The sequence below is a fragment of the Nymphaea colorata genome, chromosome 5, assembly GCF_008831285.2.
Source record: "Nymphaea colorata isolate Beijing-Zhang1983 chromosome 5, ASM883128v2, whole genome shotgun sequence".
NCBI classification, from domain to species: domain Eukaryota; kingdom Viridiplantae; phylum Streptophyta; class Magnoliopsida; order Nymphaeales; family Nymphaeaceae; genus Nymphaea; species Nymphaea colorata.
The window spans coordinates 19,057,475-19,071,185 of NC_045142.1; positions in this window are offsets into that span (position 1 = coordinate 19,057,475).

Consider the following 13,711-nt stretch of genomic DNA (forward strand, 5'->3'; position numbering starts at 1 on the left):
TAAATTCTGATAAAACCAAGACAAATGTTTCCTATATAAAACAACTCATCAGAATATTACACATATAATAAAAATTCACAAATTTTCACCTACAGACATAATAATGATAAGATATGATAAACATGATAAAATTTGAGGTCTCAAAGACTTTTACAACAAACTTTTTACTGTTTTTACATCATATTATCAAACATTTATAATATGCAACCTATCTATTCATATTCTTCATCATCATTATAGTATTCAAACTCATTTTGCTTCATTGTCTTCATCCCCTTCAAGTGGAATGTCCTCACCAGCATATGCAGGCTCACCTTCTTCAATGTTCAAAAGGAGTAGGCCACAATGAGGCCTTCATCCTTTCACATCAAATTCCTCAGATGATCACTGCTGCTCAGAGCATCATTGTCAAAATTCAAAAGAAATTGCAAATTCCAAAGAATGGCTACTAATGGTGCTAGAGTCACTCTCAAAAAGCGTGTTCATTTCTTCCAGCAGCCACAATTCACTTCAAAGGCAAGATAGTTAAACAAATTGAAATATTCATCTCCAAAATATTAGTTACATTGTAGCTGGTGGTGAAACATGAAGAGGTAATCTGTAACTCAAGGTGGTCACCACTGGCAGAGTTACATTGTAGCTGGTGTGGGCAATTGCCCACACCAGCCTACAAATTTTGCCTTATTTACATATGTAAACATAATTGACTTTTATTGTTTCTTTATTTTTTTTCTTTTACATATGAGTGATCCTTCAAGCTTAAAACTAAACAGGGTGCCCCTCAATCAAAAATTTCTAGCTCTGCCACTGGTGGTCTCACTATATATTAGTTCCATTCGCATGAAGAACTGGACATCACTTGTTAAACGATAGCATGACTTTTTCAATTTGTGATCAAAATTGGAAATCATTGATGAGATGCAAGTATGAATGGCAAGAAATAATTTATGGAAATCATTATTATTTCTTATCAAGTTATCTAAGGATCCCTATTAATAAGAAGGAAGAAATAAATGGATTTCTTGGATGAAGGCCTTCACACATGTTAATGGTTGCATAGATAAACCCTGAGGTCATAAACATATTTGGTTTGCTTGGCCTTTTACATTTGTAGGTCCACTATTGCTAAAGTTTATCTTTCATTGTTGATTTTAAGGTGATAAATTATTTAAAATTTATATAAGAAACACACACACGCACATATATATATATATATATATATATATTATGCTACATATAAAATATGTTTTTAAATATTTGACTTGCATAATAAGTTCTAGAGTCTTTAGGGTATTATTGTAAACCAACTTAAATTATTTCTCTCTTTTCCTTTATATAGTATAAACAAACATAGTTTGAACAATTCTTTTTCTTTCTATTTAAACAAGCTTTTATAACAATTTGTTTCATTCTACTTTCTTTCCTCTCCTTTTCTTCCCAAATCCTTTCTTCCCCATTCCATTCTTTTCCCTTTATCCTACTTTCCCTCCATCAAAACAGGTGCTATAATAGATCAACAAAAAATTTATTTAACAATTGGGATTGTGTTGCCTAAAGGCTCTCTAAGAGCCAGCACGTTTGAAATGACCTTATATAAAAAGTTACGTGGGGAAATAGGTTGCTACTGGTGTACACTTGTAGCTCATTTTATCTTGAGAATCAGAAAAATCACAGTGTTGTTAAACTTCTTCACCATTCATCTTATTCCCAAGAAAACTTCAACCATCTTGATTATGTAATGACTGGTTACTCCTCGGTACTGTTATGAAAGGGACCTGAAGGAACCACTACGTCCTGAAGCACTCTCTCTCTCTCGCTCTCTTCATGCAAGATAAGTCAAAGGGCATGGAGCTCTTACTTTGTTTCTTTGTTCCACCACACTTTCACTTTCAGTGGTAGACAAGTAAAAAAAGAGAGGAACGACCCTGTTGAATAGAAACCATTAATTTACATGATATGACATTGTCGATATTAAAGTTCCTGTCTTGGTGGGAAAGACGCAGACTTCGAGGTGGAATAGAAAGGCTCGAATCAAAATACTTATGTGAAGTTGGTCGATTGTGCTTCCCATGGCAATATGGTGGCTATCGAAGACAGGAATTATGAATACCATGGCAACAAGAATAATCCAAATCTGTTACATCAGAAGCGATTGACAGTCTAATTTATATGATTCAACATGTGCTAAATATGACTCTTCAAGCAGAAGAACATGTTTCCACAACTTTTCGTCCTTTTTTATGAAGGAAGTCTCTCACGTATATCACCGACTTCAACACAAAGCAGCATCACCATAAAAGCATATAGAAAACAGATATGCTAATGAAACCACATCTGAAAGACGCCCTGCCTTGATCGACCAGCTTCCCTTCCCTATTTTAAAGCTATTCACAGTACCAACACCATGGTCCTCATGAATCTTCATGGTTGCCGATCGTCACTAGCTAATGCTGGAAGGAATTCCATCTTTCTGTTTGCTCTCTCTCCTCCCCTCTCTCTCCCCCCCTCTCTCTCCCCCTCTCTCAAGACGTGCATAAGAACTCAAAACGCGTGGAGCTGTCACTTTACTTCTTTCTTCCACCACACTTCACTTTTAGTGGTGGAGAAGTCAAAAAAGAGGGGAACCACCCTGTTGAATAGAAACAAATAATTTACATTGATAAGTCTTTTCTCAATATTTTTTGTTATAAAAGAGATAGCACTGCCATTGAAAATTTTATATATATATATATATATATATATATATATATATTATATGTGTGTGTATATAACTAATAATAGATAATGAAAATACATATCACTTTTTTCTCTTTATTTTTCTCCTAACTATCTAGAAAGTTAGATCGGACAACCGTGATTAGATGGCTGAATAACTCTAAAAAGTCAGTTCACCATTCAATATATATATATGTATATATACACACACACACACACACTACTTCGATCACAAACAAAGAGCAACAAACCTCTGACAATATATATATATATATATATATATATATATGTATATATATATGTATATATATATATATATATATATATATGTATATATATATGTATATATATATATATATATATGTATGTATATATATATGTACACACACACACACACACACACACCCTACTTGGATCACTAACAACCACCCTACTATTAAAATTTTGAGGTTATAAGTGCCATTCCTTTTTTAATTATTGTGGTATATTAATAAAATAAAAAATAACTAACTTAATGTATGTTTATCACCAAATATATTTTAAGATAGTGCAAAATTATAAAGAAAAGGAATTTTAATAGGCCCGGCTTCTGTCCCTTACCTAAGTGGTATGTTATTTATATATACATATATATGCACATTCACACACACATGAGAGAGAGAGAGAGAGAGAGAGAGAGAGAGAGAGAGAGAGAGTTTGAATTAAATGTAACTAAAAACATCCAAAGAGTAATGGATGCCCCCAGTACAACTTAAAAAAAAAGGACGAAACAAAAGAAAATAGAAGCAGCAGAGAAGAAGAGAGGAACCAATCCGACAGTGAGAAATCCCACAGGATAGCTAAAAGCTCCATTCTTAGGGTTTGCAATAAGTGGTGGAAAACAAAACAAGCTTTAGGAAAGAAGAGTTAATTGGGAATGATCCAAATCTTCCACCAGAAAATACAAAACCATGTATGCCAACTTCAAATACAGATGGCACATGGATCTACAACTTCAGTTTAAAGGAATTAGACATTTTCGTATTGTTGACAAATCTAGCACAGCTCTATGTTACAGAAATTTCCTAATAGCCATCGGTTAGCAAACTAACCAAAGTATCTTGATTGCCACGTTGTTTTCTCCAGAAACCCCAAAGGATGATTTAGTGATGGATACGAAAGAGATACATGGGCTCTACTACATCAACTAAATTGAAGACAAGCAAGGCTAGGAGAAAGACAAAGAATGTATTGTCGTTTCTTTGCTGTTCTTAATTTGTACCTTGGTTTTTTCTTGTCATCCATTTTACATTCTTTTTTTCATTTTACATGTGAAATTTGGTTTGAATCAACCTATTTGAATTGTACAGTTCGTTCTCGGCCCGATATTTCAAGATTTTATCATCCAGATAGCACTAGCTTTGATAGTCATACATGAAAAGACCTCAATACTTGGTCCGTTTCTTGTGAAGTTACATCATGTTTTGCATGTCTCCATTTATTTTGTAGCTCTAAAACAATTAATGACGTTGACTTTTCTCTATATTCCACAGCTTTCTTAAACTCCAAATCCGCCAACCCTAGAAGGTCGCTGCTCTTCCCTATCAAGCTGTAGCTGGATTTCCCCTGCACGGGTTTTCCGTGAGTTCTCAAATGCAACAACCTAGCAACGTCTTCTAGGTGATTGTCACCTTGAATCCATCAAAAGATGCATTTGCAATGATCAGTTGCTTGACCATGGTTTTAAATAATGGAATACAACTTTTACAGCAATTTTTAATGATACAAAATAACCATTCGAGCACGAAAATAGCTGCCCGATTTCAATATACACACACACAGGTATATATATATATGTATATATATATATGCCGCACACCTTAATTAGGTCGTCATGCCACACACCTTAATTAGGTCAATGATGCATCACTCAGGTGCTTTGAGGCGTTCTTCTAGGTGATGCACAGAGACCTCATGCAGGTATGCACCTCTAACAACACTGGTTTTGGCTACTTATCAAAGAAAGAAAAATCTGACAGAAGAATATTCCATGCATGACTCTTTGGCAGTCCACATCTTCCATTAATCTTTCCACCTTAAGAGCTGTTTCAGAATAAAAAAGCAAATCAGGCCAAATCAGAGAGAGAGAGAGAGAGAAAGAGGGTGATGACAGTTGCTCATGATGAGAGCAATGAGTGGAAAGCATTCAGCTGAGTTCAGGTGGACATGGACCAACACGAACAGATTTGCATTAATAAAACAGTGGTAGCAAAAAAGAGAGTGTCGGGTCCAAGAAGGTACTCTATATAGAGAAGATATAACTTGTAAAAAAAAGATGACTAAGAAGATTGATTATATATAGACATATATATATATCCTGCAGAAATGGGTTGTCAAAACAGGTTATATGTAAAAAAGTTGTGTATATGGGTACATAATGACCCAAATATCCCTGTTTATAGCAGAAAAGGAACATTTTAAAAGGGTAAAAAAAGGTTATGAAAAAATAAAAAAGTGTAAAATAGACATAGTACATCATTAAAAAATTCAGAAATAACCCAACCTTCATCTTTTTTCCTATGATACTGTATACATGTGGATCCAGAGAAGTGTGCAGCAACTTGATCTCATATCCCATATCGGGCATTGACCAGTTCCACAGATTCAAGTGGCTGAAGAAGAAGAAAGAGGAGATGGGGTTGGTGGAGTTGGAGAAACTGAACTTTAGCCTCCTGCATTGTCATGGTATGTCGCTTGTCGATTTCTTCAATCGATGCGGCTTTCGACACTGAAGGTCAACGGTGAAGCTCTCTCTAAAGAACGTAGGTGACCTTAGACTTAATTTCTTGCTTAGGTGGGCATTTGAGATCCTTTTAATGACGTACGTGGAGGGCTATATATCTATATGATCCAATATATTGCGTGCCTAAGGTCTGATTTGTACAGGTGAAAAGTGAAAACTGGAAGGAAAGCACCTCTAACATCACAAAGCACCGACCTAAATATGCTTTCTATATCAAAATTTTATCCCGCTATACATATCATTCTTGCAGCCAAAACAATACCAAAAGCCGAATTTTTCATTATAACTCGTGACCTTTGAAAGTTGATCAAACAAACTGATGGTCACAAACATCAACTCTAAGAACTGGTTGCCTTCTAACCAATACTTCCGGCTCAAACCGGACGGTTGCTGTAATGCCCACGTTTTTCTTTTTCTTTTCTTTGTTATCAAAAAATTTTTAATAAGAGTATAGGCTATAATTGGTAGATTCAATAACTGATAAAAATGGATGAAACTGTCAACTATATTATAAATGGGGCAGTCATGGAAAGAAATGAATGGGTTACCAAATATATACCTAGGTAGAAGTGGTAACTGAAAATATTAAAAGAAACTAAAGATGATTGAGGGCAGCTGAGAAGCCTTCCTGAGAAAAATCATTTGGGGGTGTTGCTCGCCATGTATTGGTCTTCTTTAACCCCATACCTCAGGTTCCCATTTGCTGCAGCCATAGGGGGAAGGGTTCCAGCAGTTAGAAATTAGGAAAACGTGAAAGCTAAACCTTGTTTTTCTGCATCTTGGGGTGAAGATCAAGAGCAAAGAGGCACTAGTCCATGTGACTGTTATCCACAGCTTGGAGGATCAAGAAAGCCAAGGAACTAGGGTGCTGACAGTAAAAAATCAGGGGCTGTACAGTTAGGGAGACCCTGGTAAGTGCTATATAGTTTCTTTTATATATAATCTATATAGGTAGGTATATATATATATATATATATATAAAGCAAGGAGAATTCTACTTGGTGCGGCTGAAATTATACATGTAAATTCATGTTTTGCAAGGAAATCGTGCTACACTGCCTTGGAACGGCAGCCTTCTTGGGGGACTGAATTGATTGCAGCATAGAGAAATAAGGTATAAGAATACTCAGCTATGAGTTCAGCATGTAGCCCTTCTACATTTGTTGCTTGTATATCTATATCTATATATATATATATATATATATATATATATATATATATATATATATATATATATATATATATATATATATATATATATATATATATATATATATGCATGTATGAGGTGTAATTACCTGTGCAGAAAAATAAATGGGTATTTTTAGGGTAATACATGAGCTGTTTGTGAAAGAATATATATATTGTGGTACTATGTTCATAATATAGCTATATGAAGCACACTGTGACACCCTTGTGCTGGAATTGTCTGTAACATGTTTTTCTAGTTCCATGAAGGTCTAAGTATGCTGAAATTGATGGTATGTGCACATGAAAGTGACTGGAACCAGTTCGAACTGCTGAGGAACTTGAGGAACTAGGAATGATTCTAGGCAACTCAATAAGAGGTAAACTCTCTTTTAGCTCATCAATAGGTCTAGGCTTAATACACTGAGATATGGACGACGACTTTAGCTAACTTGAAATGTTTGAGGCAGTAAAAGAGGGACCACAATGAGAGTATGAAAAAATTCTTTCGTCAAAAATAACATGTCTAGATAAGATGACATGATTAGAGATTGGATTGTAACAAACACAACCTTTATGACAGCTACCATACCGAATGAAGACACAGGTTTGAGCTTTGGGTTCTAGTTTTGAAGCACGTCTAGGCCCATTCAATGGATAGACGGTACAACCAAAGGTTCTTAGATGACTATATTTGGGAACTTCATGCAAGAGCTTCTCATATGTCATTTTTGTTGCATATTGGCATGAAACCAAAATTTTTCATGAACAGCAGTTTTAAAATCATCAAACCAAATTTTTTGTGGCATATTGGCATGAATAATCATGGTGAGTCCCATTTCCGCCAGATGCCTATGCTTCTTTTCTACTATCTCTCTCTACTGGGATGTGTAAGGGAATGTTATCCATCGATGAATACCTTGATTTTCAACAAATGTACTAAATTCTTTGCTCATGAATTCTCCTCCTCCATCTGAATGGAAAATTTTAATTTTTGTTTCAAGTTGACGCTGTACTATGCTTAAAAATGTTTTAAAACAAGGAAGTGTATCACTTTTCTTTGACAAGGGAAAGATCCATGAAAGATGAGAGTAGTCATCAACCATTAAGAAATAATACATGTACCCTTCTCGTGAAGCACATGGTGCTGGTCCCCAACTCAGCTTTAGGAAAATGAATTTTATGCATTTTTCCAAGCACTCATGAAGAACAAAAATCTAATTTATGTTTTTCATCAACAGAAATTAAACCAGAAACTTTTGACGAGTTTAACAACTGAAAGTGAGCATGTCCTAGATGCAAATGCCATAACTAAATGTCTGAGTAAGAATTTTGAGAAACCAAAGAAGTATTAGTAGTCATTTATTGATCGTCATCTCCAATACTGATAGGATTGCTAGTAGAGTCCTTCCTTTCTCTCATCCATCTATGGAGTCCTCCTTTCTCAAGCGGCCCTATGTGAAGAATCTTGCCCGCCTGCATATTCTTAACAATAAAACCATTAGAGGAAAATTCGATAGAACATTGGTTGTCTTTGGTGAACCTTGCTACTGACATACGATTGTTGTGTGCTTTAGGAGCATGCAACACATTTTTCAAAACAAAGGATGACGTCTTGATAGGTAGGCACACGTTCCCAATATTTTTAATTTGCATCTTACTACCATTGCCAACTATAATAGAATTAAAACCATGATAGGGATTTTTACCTTGTATATCTTGTTCTGAATTTTTCACACGGTGGGAGGCACCTGTGTCTGGATACTAGGCTGAGTCTTGAGTATTGCTGACATTTTCTCGGCTACTAGATGCATTATCAGATTTTCCCATTTTCAGTGCCATGGCCATAAACGCTTTTGGAATATCATAACATTGTAGAGCTGTATGATTTCTTCTGCCAAAATATTGGCAAGTTACTCCTTGGCTAGACTTGTTAGTATTATTATTTTTTCCATAGTTTCCTCTTCCTCCATTATGGCCTCTACCCCTACCGCCATTATTGTTGCCATGCCCATGCCCTTGGTCAGTAGTAAAAGCACGCCCACGCCCTTGGTCTGTAATAAAAGCATGCCCACGCCCTTGTTCAGCAATAAAGGCAGTGGCAGTGGCTTCAACCTGAGTCACGTGGGATGAAGAAAGCATTTCAAGTCGTCGCTCTTGAGTAAATAACATATCATATCATTCAGACCATGAAGGTTGATCTTTGAATGTAGTAACTGTGGTAATAAAAGATTCATATTCAGAATTCAGTCCTTTCAAGGTATAGAGAACAAGGTCTGTATCTGAGACAAAGCGCTGCACTCTGCTAAGAGAATCATGTAAGAAACTAATATGTTGAAGGTATTCAGTCATAGACATTCCTCCCTTTTTTATGTTTTGTAATTCTCTTTTCAGCTGAATAATACAAAGATTATTTTGTGAGGCATACTGTTTTTCCAGGACGCACCAAGCATCTATGGCCGTGCCAACACGAACTAGTTGTGACATGACTGGTTGAGTCACAGTGACTTTGATCCAACTTAGTGCATGTTGGTCTTTACGATTCTCTTGTGTGTATGCTTTATCAAGAAATTTAGGTGGAGCAGAACATTTTCCATTAACATACTTGATTAAATTTTGACTTTCATAACTCTTTCAATTTGAGAACGGTAGAGAAGATAATTTGATCGATCAAGCTTGGTTGAAACCAAACTTGAGAAAGCATTCCATTGTGTACCTGGTGGAGTAGGAGTGCGAGGAGCGTTAGAAGAGGACAATGCAGCCATATTATACTTGAAATTTGTTCCTTGTTCAATCAACAGCCGATGAGCACAGTCAATATGATTTGTGTCTGATAAACAAAAAAGGTGACTGAGGAGGCGGATCAGACGACTGAAGGGGCAGATAGGCCTCGGTGGCACTCCCTTGTTACACAAAAGGAAACAGTGCGCCCCTTGGTGAGGGATGGAAACAGCGTGACCTTCCCTTGTTGAGAGAGAGAAAAAGAAGTCAACAGCGTGCTCCTCGGTGAAGGCAGGAAACAACACGCTCCAAAATGAAGGTACGTGCCTTGATGAAGGCAGGAAACAACACACTTGGTGCCACACCCTTGTTCAAACACTAAAAGGAGCGGCACGCTCCGCGGTGAAACAGTGTGCTCCTCAGTGAAGACAGGAAGCAGCATGCTCCTCGGTGAAAGCCTTGGTAGCTTTTACTTGATCACCACAAAAAAAAAAAGAGCATGAAACCGCATGCTCCTCTGTGGTTTCCCTTGTTACGCAACAAACTGTGGATGTAGGAATAGGAACAGGAGACACAACAGAGGGAGTGGCTGGAAAACGATGGTGCCGGCATCAAACAATGGTCGTGCACTAGACAGGTGAAGCGTGGCTCTAGAAAGATGCAGGATACGGAAGACCATGGTGAAAGCAGCTGCAGGCTCTGAGACCAAGTTAAAAGAAAAGATGATCACACAGGTGCAACGTGGTTTGGCTAAAATCAGCCTACATCCACACAAAGACTTTCTCTTCTATTCTATAACCACACAGAGAGAGTACAAATATGTATAGTCACTTTATACAATTTAGATCCTTGGTTTTAGGATCTTGATTTACACAACAGATTTGGGCAGAATTATATAAGAAGATAAGGGAAATGATTTCTCTCATTTAGAAAAGATTGGTCAGTTTTGGATAGCTCTTGAGTTTTGGAAACCGTACCCTATCCTTTGTAACTAATCCTGATCGTATCCGTTCCATAGATCTTATCATTGTTAACAAATCTAGCACAGCTCTATGTTACAGAAATTTTTGAATATTTTCTCCAAGAAGAAGGTCATTCTGCTGGACCAGAAACCCCGGAAGAGGCTTGGTGATTGTTATGAGAGAGATGGGCTCTATCAAAAACAAGGCACTTCCAGCTGACAAGAAGAATGAAGAATCACTCCTATGGCACTATAGGTTGGGACATTTGTCTGATCTAATTCTCAAAACTGTGTTTCTTAAGCTTGTCTACAATTTTCCAGTATGTGAGACGTGCAATTACGCAAAGATGACTGGACAATCATTTCCTGAATCTGAAATAAAAAGCCAATATTGCTTCAACTTGGTTCAGGCCGATGTATGGGGCCCGGCTCCTGCTGTTTCCAACTTTATTTTCAGATACTTTCTCCTGTTAAAAGATGATAAATCATGGATGAGTTGGGTGTTCTTTCTCAAGAAAAAAATATGAAGTCTTTTTTATTAGCAGACATTGTATGGCCACTAGCAATATCTTATATTAACAAAAGTCATGCACTCGGTGAATTTTATCCAATCTTAAGACTGTGAAAGGTTCCAGATTGGGTTGAGAAGGACTTTGTTTCACATGCAAGACCCACAAATATTATTACCGACAAATTTTTGGCGGTGGCGAACCCTCTGCTAGGTTAAAAGAATCAAAACTTAGCTGGAACAATCTTGACATCAGGGCTGCAGCTTGTTCTCTCTATATGTTTGAAGTTGAACTCTTGTCCTCAGAAGAGGAGTTGACCTTTTGGTTGTAGTTAGCTCATAGCCATCTAGACATCCTTTGTCTTTCTCACTCCTCTTTTTTGCTTCTATTGTGGTTTCTTTGATGTTCTTAATTTGTAATTTGGTGCTTTCTTGTCATCTATTTTATAATTTTTTTTCATTTTATCTGTGAAAATTGGTTCGGATCAACCTATTTGAATCGTACCAGTTTGTTATCGGGCCGATATTTGATCAAATTTTAATTGGCATGCAGAGTTCTATATTTTATTAAATAATCTTATTCCTAGTCCCATGAGTTCTGTCGGTGATTGCCTGGGCCTCCCTTTTTACACCCCTACGCATGTCCAATGATATTGGATCATGTAGGTCGGTGCTGGGTTGGAGTATTTTTGATTTTTTTTTATAAAGAAGTGTATATTTTGGAATGTTTACTTTTTCATACCCTTTTTGTCCTTCTAAAAGTCTTTTTTTTTTACTTAGACATGTTATTTTGGTTAGTAAGCAACCATATGCATAATTTTTCATGCATAAGACCATACAAGACACTAATTTTATATCCGGCTTTCCATAATGCCCATGTGAGTAGAGTCAAATGTCCTTCAACTGGCATACATAGTGCTTCCAAGCTCCATCCTTGCACTAGTATAGCACATTGCTCTCGATCTGACCAGGTCGACTGGAAACTGAAAGCATGTCATCGTCGTTTAAGAAAAGTCATTCCTGGGATTCAAAGAAAAGTCTGCCGAATTTTTCTCCTTTAACTGGCCCTTGCATCTAATTAAGACGAACCGATACAATTAATTTCTGGTAACTAAAACTTACAACATGTGTTCATATATATATATATATAAAGGAATTGAAATCAGCTATTTTTTTGTTTTGTGTGGATAAAAACCATCACAGTGCATTTGCATTGACCAGTTGTTTGAGCACGGTCTTTTGAAAGCAGTTTTTAATTATACAAAATAACAAAATAACCACTCTACTGTACAAGGAGCTGCCTAAAATGTATGAAGTTATTAACATGTATATAACTAAAGTTTGTGCGGCACCAGCCATCATGTACCTCCACCACGGGACTTACCATCACACAAGATGATTCAGTTGAATTTGAATGAACCTGCAATTGTGGGTGACCTTATACAGAATAGGCTCTATCACTAGGGAAGATCTCTATATTTTAATTTTAATTGGTTCTGTCTTAACGCAAAATACAAGGTCGGCTGAATGCTATTGGCCCCAGCTATCATTAATTACCAAATAAGCACTTTATTAATTTGTCAGTCATTCGACCCAAATAATGCCAAAGTTTAATTAATACCATATTTTTTTCGTTTAAGATTTAGAAAAAGAATTATATCATTTAATTATCAGACATTTCATGATTTTGTCATCTCGGTACCTTTAGCTTTGATAGTCATAGCACCAACTTCATCCACATTTTCTTTTCCCCGGCCCAGCAAATTAATCATCGTCAAAAACATTTTCATAAAATTAGATCAAACTGATAGATATAAATTTCATAAAAATAACAAGGTATATTATTTTGCAAACATGTACGAAGGTTATTATAATGTACTGCTGAAGTTGAAAAAACAAAATCATTATCAATAGAATATTGATAAAAAAAACATATAAAGACAAAGAAAATAGTGCGTGAGCACCCCGATCGTCAGGGAGGGGATGTTCCAGTAATATTGACAAAGTTACTCTTTGATGTTGATTCATTACTTATTCTTTCCACTGAAAGGAACGGCAGCCTAACTCCCAGCAGAGTTTGCATCGAAAGAGACAAAGAAAATTGTGGTGGTGTACTTATGTCCGGATGGTTGAGAGATTGATTCAATCCTCCTTTGTACTTTAAGTTGTGTTTGATATTTCGATGTAGAATTAAAAGGTAAGCTTTAAAAGATCCTAAGCTTAAACAAACTAAAGATTTATGTAGCATGGATCTTAAATCCACATATATTAAAAATGATAGATTTAAGGTTGAATGGGGGGGAGTTTCGACCTGATCTGGTCCCTGGTGAAACAAATACAACCACAACAATAAAGAGAAGCTATTGGCAACGCCTTTTGTCGTTGCAAATAAGGTTATTGCCAACTCACAAAAGACCAATACTCATCCTTGCCCTTTGCAGTGTTGCCAAAAACGTTTCGCTATCCTCAGATTACCTGGCGCCATTTTAGAAGGGCATGGACTGGTCATTCCCAGCTTTTATCCAGTGACGTGCCCGTGTTGAGAAAACTTGACAAATCAATGCAAATTTGAAAATTTACACGGATAACGACAGATTCAGATTAGACATCCCTATCAAGTCTGAATTAAGAATGCATTTATAAAAGAAAGAATCGTTAAAATTTACTTGTTTCCACCATTCCTTCCGTTCCACTTCAAACTTCCCAGCCATGGAAAAATGATGTATTTGATGTAATCCAAGCATGGGTTTCCTTCAACAATATTGGGTGGGCAGTAAGCTTCTTGATTTCCACATCAACTTCTGCCTACAAGATCCAAGATCAAAGAATAGATCAG